At 36.8% G+C, this 21,108-nt stretch overlaps 1 protein-coding gene across 12 annotated transcripts in view; it reads right to left on the bottom strand.

Annotated features, from left to right (window-relative positions):
* HNRNPC (heterogeneous nuclear ribonucleoprotein C) overlaps positions 1-20,411 on the bottom strand; it is a 45,197-nt gene extending 24,786 nt beyond the window's left edge. Inside the window, exons 1-4 of one of the 12 annotated variants that reach the window (XM_079911921.1) lie at positions 20,259-20,408; positions 19,594-19,638; positions 15,600-15,763; positions 15,245-15,270 (exon numbers count right to left, since the gene is read on the bottom strand). The gene's annotated coding sequence lies outside the window, so the exon portion shown is untranslated. The other 11 variants (XM_079911917.1, XM_079911915.1, XM_079911916.1 and 8 more) reach the window with 11 other exon arrangements.
* Between the last annotated feature and the right edge of the window lie 697 nt (positions 20,412-21,108).

Here is a 21,108-nt window from a genome sequence, read left to right as displayed (position 1 = left end):
GTCACAGAAGTTTACACTTTGGAGTCACCCTCATAAGACAGGTCAATTCCTCCTAGCTTTTTAAAGATAGTATCAGTGAAGGAAGAAATGGGAGAAACTGTTCTGACTGGGTTAAAACTCAGACCCAGAGGGTATATAGTCTTAAAGAACTGTATCAGATTTTAAGTGTAAAAGCAAGTTGCAGAGAAAGGGGTCAGTTTTTGCTTTTTACTTTATACAGAGCTGTAGCATTAGGTTGCACTGGGTTGGCCAAAAAGTTCGTTCCGTTTTTTCATACGATGGTATGGAAAAAACTGAATGAACTTTTTGGCCAAGCCAACATTCTACATGCATTTTTGTAAAAGATTTTAAACTCAGTATTCTAATTACCAGCAATTGCAGTCTTTAGAAAATTCACAGATTACTTTAAATGACACGAAAAATTACGATAAAATGTTTACGTTAGAAAGCAGTATATATAATTGTACAATACTTAACAGGAGGCATATATACCTACCCACATAATAATTGTGTGCTTAGGAAACACAGGGCAGAAGTATTTAAAAATACTGTTCCATGGGTACTCTTGTGGTTAATCAACTGTTACCACCTGCATAGTTTTTTATATTACCCAAATTTTCTACAATGAACATGTAAGTTTTTTGTTTTGTTTTTAGGAAAACATTTTAAAAGTCAAGCACCTAACTCCTAATCAGGAAATGCATTTGAGAGAAATAAAAAAGGGCCTGTCACATTAGTAACAATTCAGGTTCTTTAAACACTTATTTTTTAAAAACTTTCAAATGTTTTGAGAACATCCATGTACTAATGTACACTAACAGTCTTAACAACACTGTTACATAATGAAGTAACGTTAATTCACATGAATTAGTTTTAACTTTAACAACCTATTCTACTGTCTCCGTGAAGAATGTCTAGTTCACGGATCCAGAGTTTATAAATCACAACTTCTTCCACTTTTTGAAAATCAGATGTTTCTGGCACATCATAAACACTCAGCAATTTCTGAGTATTCTGGTCACACCCTGCAAAAGTTTTCTCAGCAAAATCATTAAGATAAATTCATTCTTTTAAAAACTCAATACTGAATACTACAGAAGAGCTAAGTAAATAAAAGTACATAGAATAAAAAATATACAGAATCAGTTTCTTTCCTAAAATTGGTTTCAAAGAGTAAAACCAAAGGGGGAAAGATTTTTGAAATGATTATGGTCCCCTGGATACTCTGCGTCCTGTTTAATTCAGTAGCAGAGATCAAGTGGATCTGGTTACCAGAAAAGCAGAATTCCACCATAGCACAGACAACAGAAAAAGACTGAGTATTTTCCTAGAGGCTATTGGGTGGCAGTACTCAAACCTCTAGCTCATGGATGCATGCACATGTGTGTTTGCATAATATTTTTGTTGTCATCCCAGGTTCTTACTTCCACAATTTTTATCATCAAAGGATCACTAAGACTGGTGAGTAAAAGTCAAAACCAGGAATGTTGAGTTACTTTTATTGCTTTATTACACCAAAGGATCTGTGTGTCCATTTGACCATGTTTCATGTTGAAGCAATAAAAGCAACAAGAGATTTTAGTGGCAGCGTGAAGGACAAGAATTATAGAAATGTATTTCTATTCCCACTTCTACCATCCCAGTCATATCCTAAAACAGAAAACACAAAATCTTACATCTAATTGGAATGCAAGCAAACCTGTCAATTCTATTTCCAACTGTTCATTCTGAACCTGAGCTACTGTGCTCTCTGCCCTCTTAAGAGGCAAACCTAGCTTGGATTGTCAATCCAGTTTAAAATCTGGGAAATGTTTATAACAATTACTCCATTTCTCTTAAGTTCACATTAAAGAGCAAGTAAATTCTGCTGGGAAGAAATATGACAAGGTGGGAAAGGCAGATTGTGCTGACAATCATGAGACGTTAAGTTTCAAATGGTCCGGAAATGTAGGTTATGAAGGTCCTGGAATTTGCTGGGAGCTGGGCAAGAATCAATTCATAATTGGAATCAAGCTTTCAACTCCCTTGTCTTTATGTACTGGGCACTGGAACTCCAACTTTAGTGGAAAGGGGATGGACGATAAATACTTGACAAAGCAGTGCCACTCATTCAGACTGTGTTCAGTATCATATGTAGGCATATTTCCAGGGAGGATGGAGGTGGGGGGAAACACACAACAGAAAGTAAATCAGCCACAAGATATTTCTACTGAGCTTTTCAGTCAGTCCTCTACCAATTTGCCCTATTCAACAGGCTACTCACATTATACTTACTCATATCACATTATCCGTTGGACCAGAAAAAAAGAAATTTAAAGATGGCATCAATACAGCTTATCAAATGTCAGATATACTAACTAGAGAACAAGGGAAATAACTTACCTCGGACTAGGAAATTCAAAACCCCACCTTAGAATTTTATCACTATCCCTTAAAACCTAAAATAGCCTCTACTTTCAATTTAAATTAGATGCAACTACCATATGCCTAATACGCTATTTCCCATCTTTCTTTGAAACCTTTTAAAGAGAAAGTGTCACCAGATGGCAGCAATGAGTTGGCAAATTTTTAAGATGATGGCAATCAAGTCCAAAGACTTCCTATTTCACAGTTTTCCACAATTTCTTATCAAGCATTTCTCAGTACCTTTTGGATACTATAAATAAATATCTCTGCCTACTTAGAGCAGCATCTCCTGGTCTAAATTATTTTCCTTTAACACTCTTAAGCTCCTATTTTACCCCTTAAGGACCCTTGTCCCTGTTCCACACTACTTTCCTGTTACTCCCTTCCCCACCCCAACCCTGTTCTCTGCTTCCTATGTGTCTTTACTGCATTCATCAACTATTTCCCTCTGGCCTCTTCAGAGCGCAACAATAAACTGCCCATATGTCTGCAAAAAGTTGGCCAGTGCAGGGGCTTCCCTGGTGGCGCAGTGGTTGAGAGTCCGCCTGCCGATGCAGGGGACGCGGGTTCGTGCCCCGGTCCCGGAGGATCCCACGTGCCACGGAGCGGCTGGGCCCGTGAGCCATGGCCGCTGAGCCTGCGCGTCCGGAGCCTGTGCCCCGCAATGGGAGAGGCCGCAGCAGTGAGAGGCCCGCGTACCAACAACAACAACAAAAAAAAGTTGGCCAGTGTACAGTGGGCCCTCCGTATCGGCAGATTCTGCATCTGTAGATCCCAACCAATCATGGATCAAAAATATTTAGGGGAAAAAAATTCTAGAAAGTTCCAAAACGCAAAACTTGAATTTGCTGCACACCATTTACATTGTATTTCTAACTATTTACATTACATCATGGTATTATAGGTAATTATAGTATTATATTTAGTATTGTAAGTAATCTAGAAATGATTTAAAGTATATGAGAGATTGTGTATAGGTTATACGCAACATTACACCATTTTATATAAGGGACTTGAGCATCCCCAGATTTTGGTATCTGTCAGGGTCCTAGAACCAATCCCCCTCAGATACCAAGGGACTATAATTTGCTCCACCCCCAAAGCTATAATTATGCATCAAAACATAGACATGATCTCAAGGTAAAGACTATCACACAGAGGCTACTAAAAACAGTACATGGTGGTATTTTCAGGCCACAAGAACACCAAAGTTGGCCATTTTAGATAAACTATGCTAACTGCTATGGTCTAAGAATTGAAACTAAGAATATTCAAGATAAAAATTAGAGGGAAATGCAGAATTCAATAAATGGTACCTGAGTGTGTGTGTGTGTGTATATACCTGAAACTAATATAACACTAAATCAACTATACTTCAATAAAAAAATAAATTAAAAAACATTATAAATATAAGTGAAAAATAAATAAATTAATAAATGGTGCCTCACAGCCATCTAAAAACAAAAATTGGGGACCAATCTCATTCTATACACAAAAACATTAACAGATCAAAATCTAAATGTAAAAATTACATATGCAACTGTCAAAACCTATATAAGACAAAAAACTCAACAGTCCCCAAAAAAGTATGAGTAACCGAAAAAAATAAGGGCAGGAATAAAATAATAAACCATAAACATGAAAAACTGTTTTAAGAAAAGCATACTGAAAAAGACTTAGACCACTTAAACTGTTAGATTGGTGTAGATTATATCAATATAAGAATTGATTCAGACAACGGTCAATGTATGCCAAAGCACTGGGTGAAAGCTTGGTGGGAGGGAAACAGGGTTTACACGGTTTCAAAGTACTATCCAACAGACTACTCACTGATTAAAAGAGGAAATAAACGTACCTTTACTGTAGAAACATGGGTCACCACTTAAACCAAGTAATCTGACATCATATGCTTCCTGATTCCACAAAATAAGAAACATACATTCCCCTATGCAATATTCTTGGTAAAATATTTGACTTGAACCTATACAACAGGGAAACAATCAGGCAATTTCGAGATTGTGGACACTATACAACACACCTGGTTGGGACTCCTCCAAAAAAAGAGCAGGAGGCCATTTCTAGATTAAGAAAGCAACGTTGTGGGGAAGAGACTTTTTTTGTAAAAACGAGAATTTTAATGTGGACTGTATACGAGATAATATTGAACTAATGTTTATTTTCATTGCTTTGATAGTATAGATTATCTTTATTCTTAGGCGATACAGCCATGAAATTGAAGTTCCCATGTGAAGTATCACGCTTGTAACTTTAATATCATTCAGGAGGGAAAAAAACATACAGAGAGCAAACATGGTAATTTAGACAGTTGCTACCAGAAACAAGAACAGGAGGGCTGAAACACAAGGACGGTGTATTTTACAAAAGTACATATTACCTGTTCAAGTTTTTTAAAAAGACCCTATTATAGCAAATGTTAAAATGATATATACCATGTCACACACTCTTGAGCAAGTTCCCAGAAAATATTTTTTCTGTCAGATTTGCTAATATAAGGATGATCATCCGGTGGAGTGGAGGAAGAAACTGGCACTTCCACTGCTATAACTAAGTAAAACCAGTACACGTTTCTGTAAGTTCATTTGAAAATTCTTAATTAAACCTAAGTGCCAAGCAATGGGTAGGTCAACAAATTTGTATTAAGCAACTGACAATGTTAAATAAATTTCAGGTTATCCTATTCTGGAACTGAAAAAGAAACTTTGACCATCTTTAAGTTTTGTAAATCCTTGTGACAAAAAACAAAAAAAACAAACAAAAAACCCCCAGCCACTTAACAAAAAAATTGGAGAAAACTAAGTGGAAAATGTTTACAATATAAAGGTTCTGAAACGATATAATGATTCCATGTTGGTAAAAATATATTATAAAAATATAAAACATATATAGGGAGGGACTTCCCTGGCGGTCCCAGTGGTTAAGAGGGTGCAGGTTCGATCCCAGGTCAGGGAGCTAGATCCCACGTGCCTCGTGGCCAAAAAACCAAAACATAAAACAGAAGCAATGTTGTAACAAATTCAATAAAGACTTCAAAAATGGTCCACACTTTAAAAAAAAATAAGTCTTAAAGAAAAAGCCACATATACAGGGGTACAGGTACATCTGTAGCTAATGAGATATGAGAAAGGATCAAAACATCAAAATACTGAAAGTGGTTATCTTTGAGCACTAATGCTGTAAGTAATGCTGTAGGTTATCTTTGAGCACTAATGCTGTAGGTATGAATGAGGTGTAAGTGAAGTAAGGTATAGAAAACAATGAACATAGTGCCTGGCACACAGCAAGCATAGCTGCAGCAGCTGCTCCTACTACCACATCATTTACTATTATTGGTACATACCAACAAAAAATGGGACAATGACAGAAGGACACAAAAGATGATTAACAAATAATTCTAAAGGTCTATGGAGATTAGCAAAAAAAATCAGTATCACCATAAAGGAGACAAAAATTGAACCAAACATTCTACCTACCAAACAAGTAAAAACATTTTAAATTGAAATGATCACTTCCATACATTATTTCTGACAGTATGAACTGGTAACCATATTTTCAGAAAACAAATGGACTATTTTATCAAAAACCTTAAAATTGTGCATGTTCTTTAAAAACAAAACAAAATACCCCCAAAACAAAACCTGTGCACGTTCTTTTGACTCAGTAATCTCACTCTGAGAACTCATCTGAAGGAATCAAGGATGTGGACATGTTAACAGTGAAAAATGAGAAAACAGGTTCATAATACTAAGAAACTGACTAAATGAATTTCAGTACATCAGTCTAACTGGATACAAGCAGCAACATTTGAAAATAACTTATTGACACCAAGACATGTTTAAGATGTTAAGGAGCATACACAATATACAAGTTATCTAGAAGATTATACACTGAAGTGTTAGACATCTCAGGATGTGGCAAGATTGTGAGGTTTTAAAATACTCTTTTTTTCATTCTTTAATACCGTATTAGTTTCATAATTCTTTCATTCTGTAAAGACAGCTTCATCCACCCTAGAATTTAATGACTACAATATATGGCTTGGCCGAAAGTCAGCAAAGCTTTTCTATAAACCCCGTAACAGAAGTTAGAAAGTTGTGTGCTTCCCTTCCTCAAGAGCAATTCAGAACTATATAAAATCAAGGAAATGGACATCTCTAGGACAACAAAACTTTCACTGGATATTGCATTCCATAATTTGGGGTCTCTCATTCATTGGCAGTCCTAACAGACATAGATACTGGGTATAATTCCCTGTGCTATACAGTAAATCCTTGTTTTATTTTATGTATAGTAGTTTCTATCTGTTAATCTCATACTCCTAACTTAACCACTTCCCCATCATTAAATGTTAAGTCACCTCTATTCTGAGTGTTACATCACACTTAAGAGGGGGGGGGGAAGACAGCATTTTAGAACCCAACATACTCTTAACTAGGGCAGCTTCTATACAGTAAAACTCCCCATCAACAAACATCTATTCACTCTGGGAACATTTTAAGCCATTTGAGAAAGAATTTCCTGAATCTACGAGTATCAAACAAGCATTAGGAATATGTAAGAGAATGCTTTTCATAGGAAAAGAATTAAGATTAACATTTCAAAATTACTTCAATAAGGTCAATAAATCTTGACTGTTTTCAGCAAAAAACACTGAAAGAAAAAGCAAACATGGCAATCTAAGTGAAAAATAGAAATTCATTATTCTGTTCTACTTGCTTAAGTGGCATTGCCATTTATCCAGCCTGCCTGTTGGAAATTACTTGATTTTTTATTCTATTTGTAATTTAGGAAGAGTCATTATTCAAATTTTGTATATATAATGGTCATTTTAAATACTGCATTATTTCAAATTTATGTAAAACATGGCTACTCTATGACCCTCAACTCTGCTCCCCAAACATCATAAACACTCTTGCCAGAAACTTTACCGAAATTTCCAACTCCCAAGCAAGCAATAAAAAGGAGTGAAAGGATAGGGCATGAAATTCTGTATTTCTAAGAAGCTTCCAGACGATGATGATGATGATGATGATGATGATGATGATGATATGCTGTTGCTGTAGCACAGACCATATTCTGAATAGCAAGGGTCAACAATATTTATTCATAAGACTTCATTTCTTTATTATCTTGTAGAAAGCTTCAGTTTTATCAGTAGACTCAAACTGAGCATTGAGTTATAACAAATACACTTTTAAAAGTCTCCCCAGGAAACACGTTCGGAAAAAAATCAAGATTTTTCAGGTTTTACAAAGATAATACCGTGGTTTTGCTATGTAACACCCAGTGGGATCTGGGCAAGCATTCAGCTATCAAATAAAATACATTAATATTTCTGCATTAATACATATGCATAGTCACTCAATGTAACAGATTATAATCTCATGTCAATTGAAATCAGGTTTTGTCATCAAATGAGTCTGTCAAACTGATGAAAAATCTTTGTTGTCATAGATTTCCGAATTGCAAACAAAAGACTTCACGAGTACAGCAAAATAATTTTTTATAAGAAAATAAATTTTAATAAGGAAACCCGACTTAAAGTTACTATATCATTCTCCATCACTCAGATCCAAGCAGCTAAAATTTAGAATTATTCCTAGTTTCAGAATTTAATAGTAAAATGTATATGAAATATAGTGGAATCCCATCTTTTGCTATCCTGAAAACTCAATTTTATCACACGAGGATAATCATACCAAGATTCTCATTCAAAAAATTTTTTTACACTTATCTCTAATAAACAGAACTTCCCAAATTCTAGGAAGAACTAAGCAAAACATAACATGTAAGCAAAAAACAATCATCCACATTACCATTCCCACAGAAATAAAACACAACTGGAGAATGCCTTCTTAAAATATCTATTACATGTTTTTGTGTGATAATGACTGGTTATTTTTAAAGCCCTTATCTTTAAAGAGACACTGAAATAGCTAAGATGAAATATATCAAATATTTATTTACTTCAAAACCACAGGAGGGGAAGGGACTGGATGCAGGTATAGATGAAACAACATCACCCAAGAATTGCTAAAGCTGGACAAGTTCATGGAGACTGATTATACTATTCTTTTTTGCATGTTTGAATTTTTTTCACAATAAAATTAAGATAGCACTGAATATATGCATATATACACATATATACATATCTGAGAAAAAGAATTACACGTGAATCTCAAAGTATACACAGAAATATAATCAACCTGGTAGCACCTCGATAAATATTCTTACTCTTCAATTTATACTTATCAAACACCAAGAACACTTAAATTTCAGGGTCAAACCCTGAAACACAAGCAAAAGATTCAAGTAATTCACAAAACTAGAAGTTAATTATTAGTGGTCACTTACATTGCCAATAAGTAGATAAACTGTTTTCACCTTCCTGGAGAGCAACCTAGATTGAAAGTTTTTAAAACATTCATGCTCTTGAATAATTGTACTTCTGGGCATAATTCTAAGAAAATAACTAAGAGTATTAACAAAATCTTAGTTGTAAGACTGTTCAACTGTTTATAAAAATTGTTTGTAAAAGGGAAAATTGGGGGAAAACCTAAGGGCCCAACAATAGAGTACTGGTTAAGTAAAATATTGTACAAGTATGCAATGTAATACTACGTAGTCATGAAAATTTTTAGGAGAGCTGTTATCTAATAACATTTTATGTTATGTTTGTGTTGAAGAAAAAAATTATTACTTAAATGTACGTGCCATATGTAGGACATTACTTTTTCAGACGCCTACATATGCAAAAAAAGTCTAAAAGGAGACATCAAAACCTTTTATTTTGGATGGTTAAGTATGTCTTTTTTGAGGGGTCTGCATTACATTTTCTAAAGGTTATGTGAACATGTACTGCTTAATTCGGATTAAACCTAAAATAAAGATGGGGGTATCTTCTCTTAAAAATCCACATCAATCTTAAGTCATTTGATTAGTCTTCCTCTTTAATTTCAGTAAAACTATATCTTAAACAGCACAAATAACTGTAATTCCAACATAAGAAGCCAACAAAATTTCAAGGACAAGGGAAAATTTTTCTTTAGAAAGCACTTCGCTACCTCAATTTTAGCCATAAAGTTTTTTAAAGTTATCACAAAACCACTTAGGTGAAGATGACTATATAAAGGATTAACATAAGGAATTATAGCACACTACGAATGGTTACATCATTTTCAGAATACAGAATCTTAATTAGAAGGCTAAGGGAAGATATTCATTTAACATGTATTCTACTAAACTATTCCTAAATGTCATTCCAGACTAGTTAGAAAAGCCTAAGACTGGTTCAATGAACTTCAGGGAGTTATATTAGTTCTGAAATCAACTCAAAAGCTGTAGGTTAATCTAAATAAGAAGCAGGAAGAATATTTCAGACTGGTGAAATTGGAATCAGATTAGGTAGGAAGAAAAACTCAGATGTCCTTTAATCTGCTATGGCTACCTCTTAAAGATAGCGATGCATTCCCACTGGAGAATAAATTTTTAAAAAGTGATAAAGTTCTTCCAAATTTTGATTACAGCTCCATCACAGACAACACAGCAGCCTATGCCCTCAAATGCTAACATGACTCATTCATTCCATCACAGCCAAACCTATTTTAAGGCTGTTTTTACAACTTAACTATAAAAACTGCTTACTAAACTACTACACAGGCCATAGTTATGCTATTTATACCCAGACACAAAATCCGAAGAGTTGATGTATCCCTACAACAAGTTTTAAGTTTAATTAGAAGCAAAATAATGCTGTGTTGCTCATTAAGCCTTTGAGCACACAAAGCAAAAGTTTTCTAACCCTCCTAAATCCCTCTCCCTTGTCCAGAAGTAATCGATCAATGTTGTTTTGCATCTAACTTTCCAAATATTTCTCTGTATCTTTACGTAGTAGAAAATAAACTTCTACAACATGAGAGTTGATGAAAAGAGCTAAAGAGTATTTAGAAGGCTAAGTGAGAGAAAACAGCACTGAGGCAGTTGCTTTTGAGTAAGAACCTAAACGAACTGAGGAACCCAACCGTCTCAATGTCTAGGGGAAGAAAATTCCAAGGAAAGGCTTTGAGGTAGGAACATCTATTATGTTCAAGTCTCAGTAAGGAGGCCAGTGTGGCTGCAGCAGAGTAGTATACCATTAACAAGGGAGGAGGGGCACAACAGATCAGGTAGGGCACCTTGTAAATCACAGTGAAATTTTGACTTCAACACTGAAATAGCCAGCTATTAAGTGAATTTCAAGAAGGAAACTACTCAAGCAATACATTTTTCAAGCATTACATTTCAATGGGATCAATCTAGTTACACATTGGTGTAGAGGGGCAAAAGAAACATAAACCTATTGCAATAATGCGCAAGACAAATGATGGCTTGAAATTGGATCAGGCCATAGCAGAATGGGTGGAGAATTCCTGTTATATTTTAAAGGCAGAGATGACAGCATTTTCTACAATGCCAAAGGTGAGGTATGAGAGGGAAAAAAAGTCAAGGATGGCTAACCATCCTAACTGACATGAAAACTGGAGTTTCATTAACTGAAATGGGCAACACTGCAGAAGAAACTGGTTTGAGGGAAGAACAGCAGGAGCCCAGTTTCATACTTTTAAATTGATATACTTAACATTCAAGGGAGTTGTCAGGTAGGTAACTGGACAGATGACAGTATGTCATTCAAAAGAGAAGTCCGGGATGGTGATATATGCATGGGAATCATCAGTTTACAGATGGTATATAAAATCATGGAACTGATTAAATGACCCAGGAAGTGTGAATAGAAAAGTGGAAGAGCTGAACCACAGAGCACTCCAGCTGAGTGGGAGAAGGAATAGCCAGAAAGAAAATAAAAACCTGGAAGTTAAGTTAAAAAATGTTTTAAGGAAGAAAGTGGCTCGACTGGTTAAATCACACCAACAGGTCAAATGTAATTGATAAGGACTGAAAAAGAACCACTGGATTTAGTAACATCCCTCTGGGTTACATATTTTTTAAAACCATAAATAATACAATTATTTATTTTTTCTCCCAACTGAAACTCACTTTTAAACATGTTTACTTCCCTAAAGAATGCTGTCACATCCAAAGAGTCCATAAAATTATACTACAAAGCTATATCTACCTAAACAATTACCTTGGATATTTCATGCTATTTAAACTGTTGTGAATTGAACAACAAAATATTTAACAATGACATTTAGCTTAAAACTTGCCAAAAATAGAAATCCAGAGCAGTTTATTTTTTCTTTTTTGGCACTTTAACCAAATTAAAGATTTGTTTTCCTAGAATACTTCACATGTCAAGTAAAGCACAGTCCGTCTAGTATGACTAAGAGTTGAAATCTGCAGGCTTAACTGCCTGGGTTGAATCCATGCCTAACCATCTATTAAGTGTGTCTAACTTTGGGCAAATTATTTAAATTCTGTGCTTCAACAGTCTCATCTCCAAAACGTGAAAGACAATAATATTTACATAAGGTTACAATGATGATTAAGTTAACACAAGAACTTTTACAGTGGTGGACACATGGTAAAGTGTCCAGATTATTACTTCCAAAAGGAAGAAATTCAAGTTTTTCTACTTCATTTTTCCTTTCAAACAGGAAAGCTATTATGTCAAGTCTGACCCAACAGGGGTGTTGCAGAAATAACTAGTAACTTCCTAAAGCCTAACTAACCTATCCTCTTCAAACTCATTACATTTGCTCATTAATACACGCATCTGGGAAAAACCAGGGCAAGTGCCCTCAGGCCTGCGATTACTACTTTCTTCAAGAGGTGAACAGATAGTGGCCTACTATAACAGGTCTTCTAACCTATTTAGTCCTATTAGCACTTAGTCCTCATTACTAACATTCCCCACACAACAGCCTGAAGGAAATTCCAAGAAAGTAATCAGATCTCTCCAAAGTCCTTCAACAGATTCCTATTGTGCCCAAGACAATCTAGATCTTAAACATGGACCTTTTAAGGACCTGTACATTATGCTTGATACTTGCCTACTTTTCCAACTTCATCTGCTACTCTATGCATTCTTGGTGACTATTCTCAGTATTTCTTGCTCTGAGGCCAAGATTTCCCCCCCAATACCTGTGCTTTCAGGTAAGATAATCTACTTCCAGACCTCAATTTCAACATCAGTTCCTTTAAGGTCTCTTCGCTAGCAGCACCCTCCCACCTCCATATTCTAAATTTGGTTCCCTTAAATATCATCTCACTCTGTTCTTTTCCTTCAAGGATCTAAACTGTGAAAGTGCTATTCACTTTATTTCTTCCCTCAATGGTCTATAATAATATTCAAGAGGGCAGGAGACAGTATGTTTTACTCATCTGTATGTGCCCAAGTCTAATGGTGATTTTCAGAATAAGCACTCAAATGTTTAATGAACAAACATCTCTAACTTGAAACCTGGGAGTCATGCCAAATCCCTCACTCTTCCTAACACAGCCACCACCAAATCCTCCTAAATTTACCCCCTTCTAATCCCAATACCATTGCTTTTGGCCAGGCCAGGTCATTATTCTTCCTATTTTAGTATCTTCCTTATTTATCACCTACTCCAATCTTATTCTCCTCTATGCCATTTCCACACTGCTATCAGATGACATTTCTAAAAATGAAAATCTGATGTCACTCCCCAGTTTAGAATCTTTCAATAGTTCACCACTGGTTTCTGGATAAAATACAAACTTCTTAGCATGGTATTAAAACTTTTATAATCTGGCCTTACCTCTCTAAGATTCAGTTCAGCTCCCTTTCTCTTAAAAGCATTTCCTGACCTCTTAAAAAAGTCAATTAGGTACCAACCTTTGCATGGCTCTAGCCTGTGCCCACCTCTATCACATGGTGACATTATCTCATCCATCTGTCTCCCTCACAAGGCTATGAGTCCCTGAAGAACTATTATACCTTTTTGCATCCCCAAAACCAGAAGAACATGACCCATAAAATAATGGATTTGTAAAATTAAGAAATAAATTAAGCTGAACCTATAGTGAACAACAGCCACACAACGACATAACAGAAACACAGAGGTAGAAACAGCTTTCATACCAAAGAGCGTATCAGTAAAACTTGGACCTATAAAAGAAAATTTTCCATTCCTCTTCCAGATAACCTCAGGACATTTTACTTAACTTTTTCCCATTGTTTTCCTTTGAGGTTGCCTTCAGTGTTCACTTTAGATTTTACTCTCTCAGAATGAGCAAGGGAAGGAGTCAAGAATGTGATTTACCCTAGTACCCACAGAACTAAATATACCTTTAAAAATCACTCTACTTTTCCTCCCTGCCCCATCCCAGCTCAAAATCTATTAAAGCAACTCTAAAGTGAGTTATCAAAATACTCCACTGTTGTCAGTAAAATACTACAGGTTACTAATATTCTCAACTCCTTGGCTATCCACATCCTTATTAACCTCTGCATTTTTCTTGTGAATAGACCAGATTCATTCTTTCTTATTACCCTTGGGAACACAGTGGATTCCCCAATACCTAGCTGGGCCACAAGTCATCACTGAAAAAGAGGTCACTCCCAGATCTTTCCAGATTTGGACACAGAGATTATACAGATTTTCCTGCTTTCTGAGGTTAAAAAGTCTATCTTTTTATTTTTAAAAAAACCTTCCAGTGAGATAGCATTTCAGTATCACAGCATGCTTCTTGTGGTCTGATTCATGTTAACTTTTAATGATAAAAAACAGTCTAAACAGAATACAATCCAAAATTGTTGTCACAGACCCAAGGAAGATTACTCTAAATGACAGAAAATTTTTCTGATTTGCAATCATCTAAGAAAAAGTACCACCTAATATGTCTGTCTTGTTGCTAATCATTAAAACAAATCGTCTTCATTCTAAAGTATATGCGAACTTCAGCTGCTCTTTCCATATATGAAATACTCTCAGCAAGCCCCAGTTTGACACTCATAATTCCATTAGTTTACAAAACCCTGAAGTGGTCTCCCTTAGGAACATCTCTTGAGATACGCACAAAAGCCTTAACCCAAACATTTCCAGGTAGAAGTTATCACCTACACCACATCAACTAAACTTAAACCAGTGTATTTCCTAGTCTTTCCAAGGAAACCAAGTGGACCTCACACCTCTTACCATCACCCAGGAAGGGTGTGCATCTGTTCCGAAGGCCCCCCTGGCTCCAGGTCATCCTGGCTGCTGCTGCTCCAGGCTGGGCATCCATGTTGCTGCAGCTTGTGGTTTGTGAGGGGTAGTGTACAGGAAAAGCAGGATGGGATTTCAAGGGAAACAGGAGGGAGATGGCTTTCTGGGAAAATGCCATCACCAACTTAGGTGTTAAGTAGTACCACACACATTTTATTGCAGCACAGTTTAAAAATTTAACAAATGAAAGATTAAAAATAAAAAAAACAAAAATAAAAAAATTAAAAATACAGACGACGTCCAGAGATGCTCTAAAACAGTTAAGTTAAAGATCAGGAAAAATAAGGTCACAGACTTAACAGCCAGTAAAATTCTTTCGAGCGTGGGGAAGGGGATGAGGGTGGGGAGGGGGGGAGGGGGGGGTTGGGAGAGAAAAGGTTTATGTGATCAATCCACTTAAAAATGCTAATGCCTTCACTTTCTCTCCCAAGATGCAAAACTCCAAAGTCAATCAGGAGGCCGGAGAAATTCTTATGAACATTCAGAAAAACTCGATTTTAATCCGGTTAAAAATCATCAGTGTCATTATCATCATCATCATCACCATCATTAAGTATAATAATAAATAATAATAGTAACTAGTAACAACAATAAAAAGGAAATCAGCGGAAAGTCAGGAAAAATGTAAAAACAAAAATGGAATAACTTACTGTAGCTGAAGATCAAAAAAATCTCACTGTAAAAAAACAAAAATAAAAATAGCCCAGATTAGAAAAACGGGAGGTGCAAAAATGTCAAGTCAATAAAGTTCATTTCTTTTCTCTTTCCAAAAGCAGTTTCCACAAAAACCGCAAGGGTAAAGTTCTCAGTAGCAGACAAGCAAAGCCCTTTCCACATCATCAATCAAACTTAAAAATACACGAGGAAGTTGAGAGGTCAGTTTATGAGAGGCTAAAAGGCTCCTCCTCCTCCTACCCAACTGCTGCAGAAAAAATAGAAATAGAAATTTAAAAATTACATCTTAAATCCAAGTCCCGTTTTTGGAAACAATTAAAAAAAAAACACCTGTAAATCTGCTGTAGTGCACACCAAGTTGCATCATTATGTTTAAAATGTCTTTATAAAATCAGTTTTGGAATGGGAATGTGTGTGTTCTGGAAGGGTGGGGAAGGGAGGTTAAAAATCAAAGCTGAGCTCCAGTGAGTAGGGATGGGGTTCGCCTTGCTGCCCTGTGAAAGGAGAAGGGACAGATTGAGTCAGAGTTCCTCAGAAATGTTGTGCCCTAAACCCCCAAGACAGAAACATCTGTCCATTGCATCTAACACATTTTGGTAAAGCGTACATCCCACTGGGATGGGGACAGCTTCTATAGAATCATCGCCTCTACCAGTGACTGTCCTCACAATTCTTCAATGTCAGCAGGTGCCTAAAGTTGACTAAATATGCACCTGTATTCCCTTAAGGGTCTCAAAAAAAGGTCCACATTCCAACATTCAATTTGATAATCAGCAGTTTGGGCAAAGAAAATATAGAAAAACCATGTCAGCAGAGATGAAGAAGTGAGCAAATGTCAAACATCAAGATTATGAAGCAGATTAGTGGGTTTTAAGTCCATGTAGCTTTTACTATGATACAAATTGAAGGGGAATGGTCTACCCTGAAGATACATACTAGAAATGACATCTAGTTTCAGAACCAGTGAGTGGTCAAACCAAAAGACCTGACAGAACCTATCGGGGGAAAGATGATTTAAATAAGGAGCACATTAACACTCTCAATAACAGAATGAAAAAAAAATCAAATGAAGGAAAGAAGATTATTATGGCTACTGAATATTTAATGTCATAAAACAGATGAAAAGTAAATTATGGTCCTTAAAGAATTTATTTCTGTGGTCCCACTGTTTATAAACTAGAACATACAGCTAATTCCAAGATAGGAATTCTACGAATCTGATACGTAATACCACGACAGACTGGGTGTTTCATCAGCTACAACAAGATTTGCAATTAGATTGCAGGTCTTTGAGCAGGTAAGAATGATCATACTTGCGTTTCAATATCCAATCATGAGATTTTATTCTCCTTTTCAAATGTCAGTAAACTAAAAAATTTTAAGCTGCGCTTTTAGAAAGTGTTGCTTGAGTCAATTACGTATGAATGATGACAGCAACAGGTACTGTAACTCTAAAATTATAACTGTAAATTTTTAAGTAGTAGCAGACCAGTTTAGGTACGACATGTAAGTTACTTTTATGCTTAGACTGATGTGTTAAATTGTACAAAATGTTAAACTAAATGTACATAGAAAACGTACACTATTTGAATGTTACCTCCTCTGAGTAACTGTTAGGGATGTTCAGTTATAGTGAAACATTCAATTTTCGTCTTTGGAGTCACAGCCTGAACCTGGTACTCAAAAATTTCAGGATATGTTATGTAACCGTGGCTCATCTACAAACAAATCCTTTGCAACAGTGTTACAAGACATAAGCTTAAAAAGCAGCAACTGGGCTTCCCTGGTGGCGCAGTGGTTGAGAGTCCGCCTGCCAATGCAGGGGACACGGGTTTGAGCCCCGGTCCGGGAGGATCCCACATGACGCAGAGCGGCTGGGCCCGTGAGCCATGGCTGCTGAGCCTGCGCGTCCGGAGCCTGTGCTCCGCAACGGGAGAGGCCACAACAGTGAGAGGCCCGCGTACCGCAAAAGAAAGGAAAAAAAAAAAAAAAAGCAGCAGCTAATGTGAAAACATTTACATCTTTCAAAATCAAGAAGCTGCCTCCCAAGATGTTAAGTTGATGAGCTACCACTCATAAAAATGACCAACTAACTTTAGCACCTAACTGTAATCTTTGCAATTAGCAGTATACCTAGTTTATACTTTGTCAAATCCCTGGGAGATTTGGATCCTTCTTCTAAAGGGGTATTCTCAAAGTAAGGGCTGCCAACCAGCATCACGTGGCACTTATTAGAAATGCAAATTAGCAGGGCCTACCCCAGGCTTACTTAATTAGAAAGTGGTGGTGGAGAGCCCAGCAATCTGTTTTAACCAGCCCCCTGGTTGATTCTAATGTCTGCTCATGTTTAAGAACTACTGTGTAGAGTTTAATAAGGAATCTCTATCCTCTAGTTAAGATCGATATAAAATAAATACGAGAACATTATAACATATCATTAGTAAATGCTATATTATACTATAAAACCCTATAGTAATCCTTTTCCCCTTTATAAACCCCAGATTTCCAATATCTAAGAGAACACATGCAGTTGTCACACCAAAGTCAGTTCTCTAGTAAATCTATTATGTACAAAACCTTAAACTTCCCTAATCCCAATGAGAACGAATCAGTACATATTAAGTATGACCACATAATGCTCCTCAAAGATAACTAATAAAATTACTTGAAGACAGATACTGTTAAGGCAGTTACCAGTAATAACTAATATACAAAAACTACTGTCAATAATAAAACTGTTTCTGTACACTTTTTAGCCTTCTGGCAACAAATGACTTTTGAGTTACAGAAAGTAGAAATTAAAACAGGTAAGATGCATAAGCCCCCTTATAAGTATAAAACTGCATTCCAGAAAGTTTAACTGATTTGCCTGTCAGGTAATAATGAACAGGGTGGGAAAAATCCAGTTCTCTTAACTCCTAGGCCAAGGTTCTTTCAACCGTCACATTCACCACTTAAATCTCACACATCCACCAGTTAATATAATCAATCTTTAAGATTAGAATTACTAGCTGTTTTGGAGTTTATTCCTTGCTTGTTTCTAACAGCAATTCCATCCAAAACAAGGTCCAACGCTATGTGAAACACTCTAGAGACCTAATCACAAATAATAAGGTGTGTTTACAAAGGAACAGCAAAACACCACCAGGCACTCCCGAGGCATAAGCATGGGAAACACAAAAAGGTCAGAAGATCTGTAACTTACTCAACCTTCTTAAATCCTTCCTCTCTCCAACGAACATGTAAATGTTACTAATGCCTATCTATTTGAAATCAAATCTAGAATTGTTTCAGGTATTAATTTTGCGGCCAAATCATTCCAGAGGAATATTAAATCAAAGGAAGTGTTACCTTGGTACATGCTGATCCTAAGGAATCCATATTTCTAACATCTCAAGGCAAGAGAAGTGCCCTTCAGTTAATTTCAATTCCCATCAATAGTTGTTCTTAAATACTAATTTCTTACATTTCTCGTTATTTGCCAACAATATATCTATTAGGTGTATGGTTTCCTAAATTAACCAGTCACTGCCCTTATCTCACTTCTAACAGTTCTGCACTTAACTTTAGTTTTAAGTCCATGTAATAATATACTTAGGCTTTTTTTTTTTTTTAAAGGCAATGCTTTTGATCCCTATTACAATATCTACATGGTGAGGGGTCAACAAATGCATAGCTATGTAGAATAAGAGTACTTTTAGTTTCTATCAAAAACGTTCCCTACGGCGTGAATTTACCCCACAGTATTGGTTTAAACTGTACTTAATAATATTACTTTTTGTGACAGTAACACATTATGAAAAATAAAACCAACTAAATCTTAGACAAGGATTAAAAAAAGCGATTTCTTGGAGAAGTGATTGTGATACCACTTATAAACCTACGTAATTTCTACAAACTTGGCAAAAAACTTTGGTAAAGTTTCAGGACCTAGTAAGTAGTAAGCACTGTAATACTTGCTTAAAAAAAGCATATAGTTATGCATTTTTGCCTAAGTTGGGATGGTCTGGAAAATTAATGCCAAAATATCCTGAAAGTCAAACTTTATCATCTTAGGACGTTACATTAATAATAAACGCAATTCTCGTAATTTAACATTTTCCCAAGATAATTTAGGAATTTCCAGTTACCGCTAGTGTTGTTGTAATTAGGTTATTGTAAAGATTCAAATATAGTAATTTTAATACCTACTATTCCAATAGGTAAAGCCACTTGACTTAAGCTGGTGGCCAAATTCCTTACTAGTTCTGCTACTGATTTAATATGACCCTGGCAATCAACACTCACGCCTCGGTTCCTGTCTGAGAAAGATAGTAATACCCACCTCAAGCAAGTTCCACTAACTTATATATTTCAAGTGATTTGTAACCTGCAGATAAAAAGCCACCTTTAATTATTAATGTTAATACGTAAATGAGATTACAATTTAAAAAAATAAAATTGAAAATAACTATTTCGAGGTCCATCATTTCTTCAGAAAGGAGTAAAATAAAATAAATCAGTAAAATATTAAATCTATTGTTATAATATTTACTATTCTTAAACCGTGAGGTGCCCTCCAGAATTTAGAAGCTTGCGGTACAATAAATATCTGCTTGATAACGCTTCCCCACCCCCCGCTCAATATTTAAATTTAACAGGAGGCACCGACACTACATTAACTTGAACTACATTAATGAGCATCTCGATCGTCCCTTTCGTCCTCTCATAGAAAATGAAAGGACAGCATCCGTTAACGCAGGAGACCGAAAAAGAAAACGGACATTTTCCCTGCCGATTGTGGCCTAGAGGACACTAGGTTAAAAATCTACGCAAGGGCTGAGGCCTAAAAAACTCTCGCGCGCGTAAGACCTAATCCCCCAAAGCAAATAAAATAAACGGGGGCCTACGTACTCTACCGAGGGAAGGGTTCCCTCGTCTTCTCTCCCACACCCCCTCGCGTTCCCCGAGAAACCCAGCGCCTCCCCAGCTTCCGCCCCCTCCACTCACCAGGAGGGGGAAGGGAGAAGAGATTCGATTCTGAATCTCCCACTCCCGAGTTCTACGCCGAGAAGCCAACTGCTGCTCGAGGTCCGCAACGCTGCCGCAACAGCTCAGCCTTCGCCTCTTCACAAAATGGCCCCCGCGTCTCCTCTGCCGCCGAGGCGAAGGCCTAATCCCCGCCCCACTCCTGGGAATCCTCCTATTGGCTGCGACTTTTCTAGCTCCCGCTTCTAATTAGACAGTTTTACAGCTCCTCACAATTCTATCCAATCATAATTAGGAGTGGGTTAGACTAACCTAGCGAATTTCCACATGCGTGACAGAAACTAGTTTGTAACTGGTCATTTTTCCTGTCATTTATCGCCTGAGAAATGCTTATTGGCCACTGTACCTGACGGAGAGCTGGGTGGAAACTTGCCTTTGTACCGCGCACCGCTTCACATCCGGGTATCCGGAAGGTCTGATTGGCGGCCGCGGGATCCTATCTGTGCTCCTCAGAGCGCCTAGTAGAAGACCCGCCCACATCTCGGAATTCCCGCGGCGGATGGGGGGAAGGGCGGGGAAGGTTTGCTGGGTTTTGTTTGCTAGCGGTTGGAAGGATCCGCCCTTGCCCTGGGCATAGGTAAAAGGAGAAGCTCTCTAAGTTAGTTCTCTGTCCTGCGGTGTGGATAAAGAAAACACTTTTCTTAGAGTGGGGAGGGGGCACTAAAGACCAGAAAACTAACCAGCCCTGCAGTTTTTCCAACCCTAGAGCTCCTTCCTGGAGACTTCTCAGCCTGTCAAGCCCTTCTTCAGACAACCCATATCTCGGTCAAAACAACTGACTTCCTTACCTCTCCACCACAAAAGGTAAAGA

The sequence above is a fragment of the Stenella coeruleoalba genome (genome assembly GCF_951394435.1).
Source record: "Stenella coeruleoalba genome assembly, chromosome: 2".
NCBI lineage: Eukaryota > Metazoa > Chordata > Mammalia > Artiodactyla > Delphinidae > Stenella > Stenella coeruleoalba.
The sequence above is the reverse complement of the archived record's forward strand: the minus strand, read 5'-3'. Positions and strand labels throughout refer to the sequence as shown.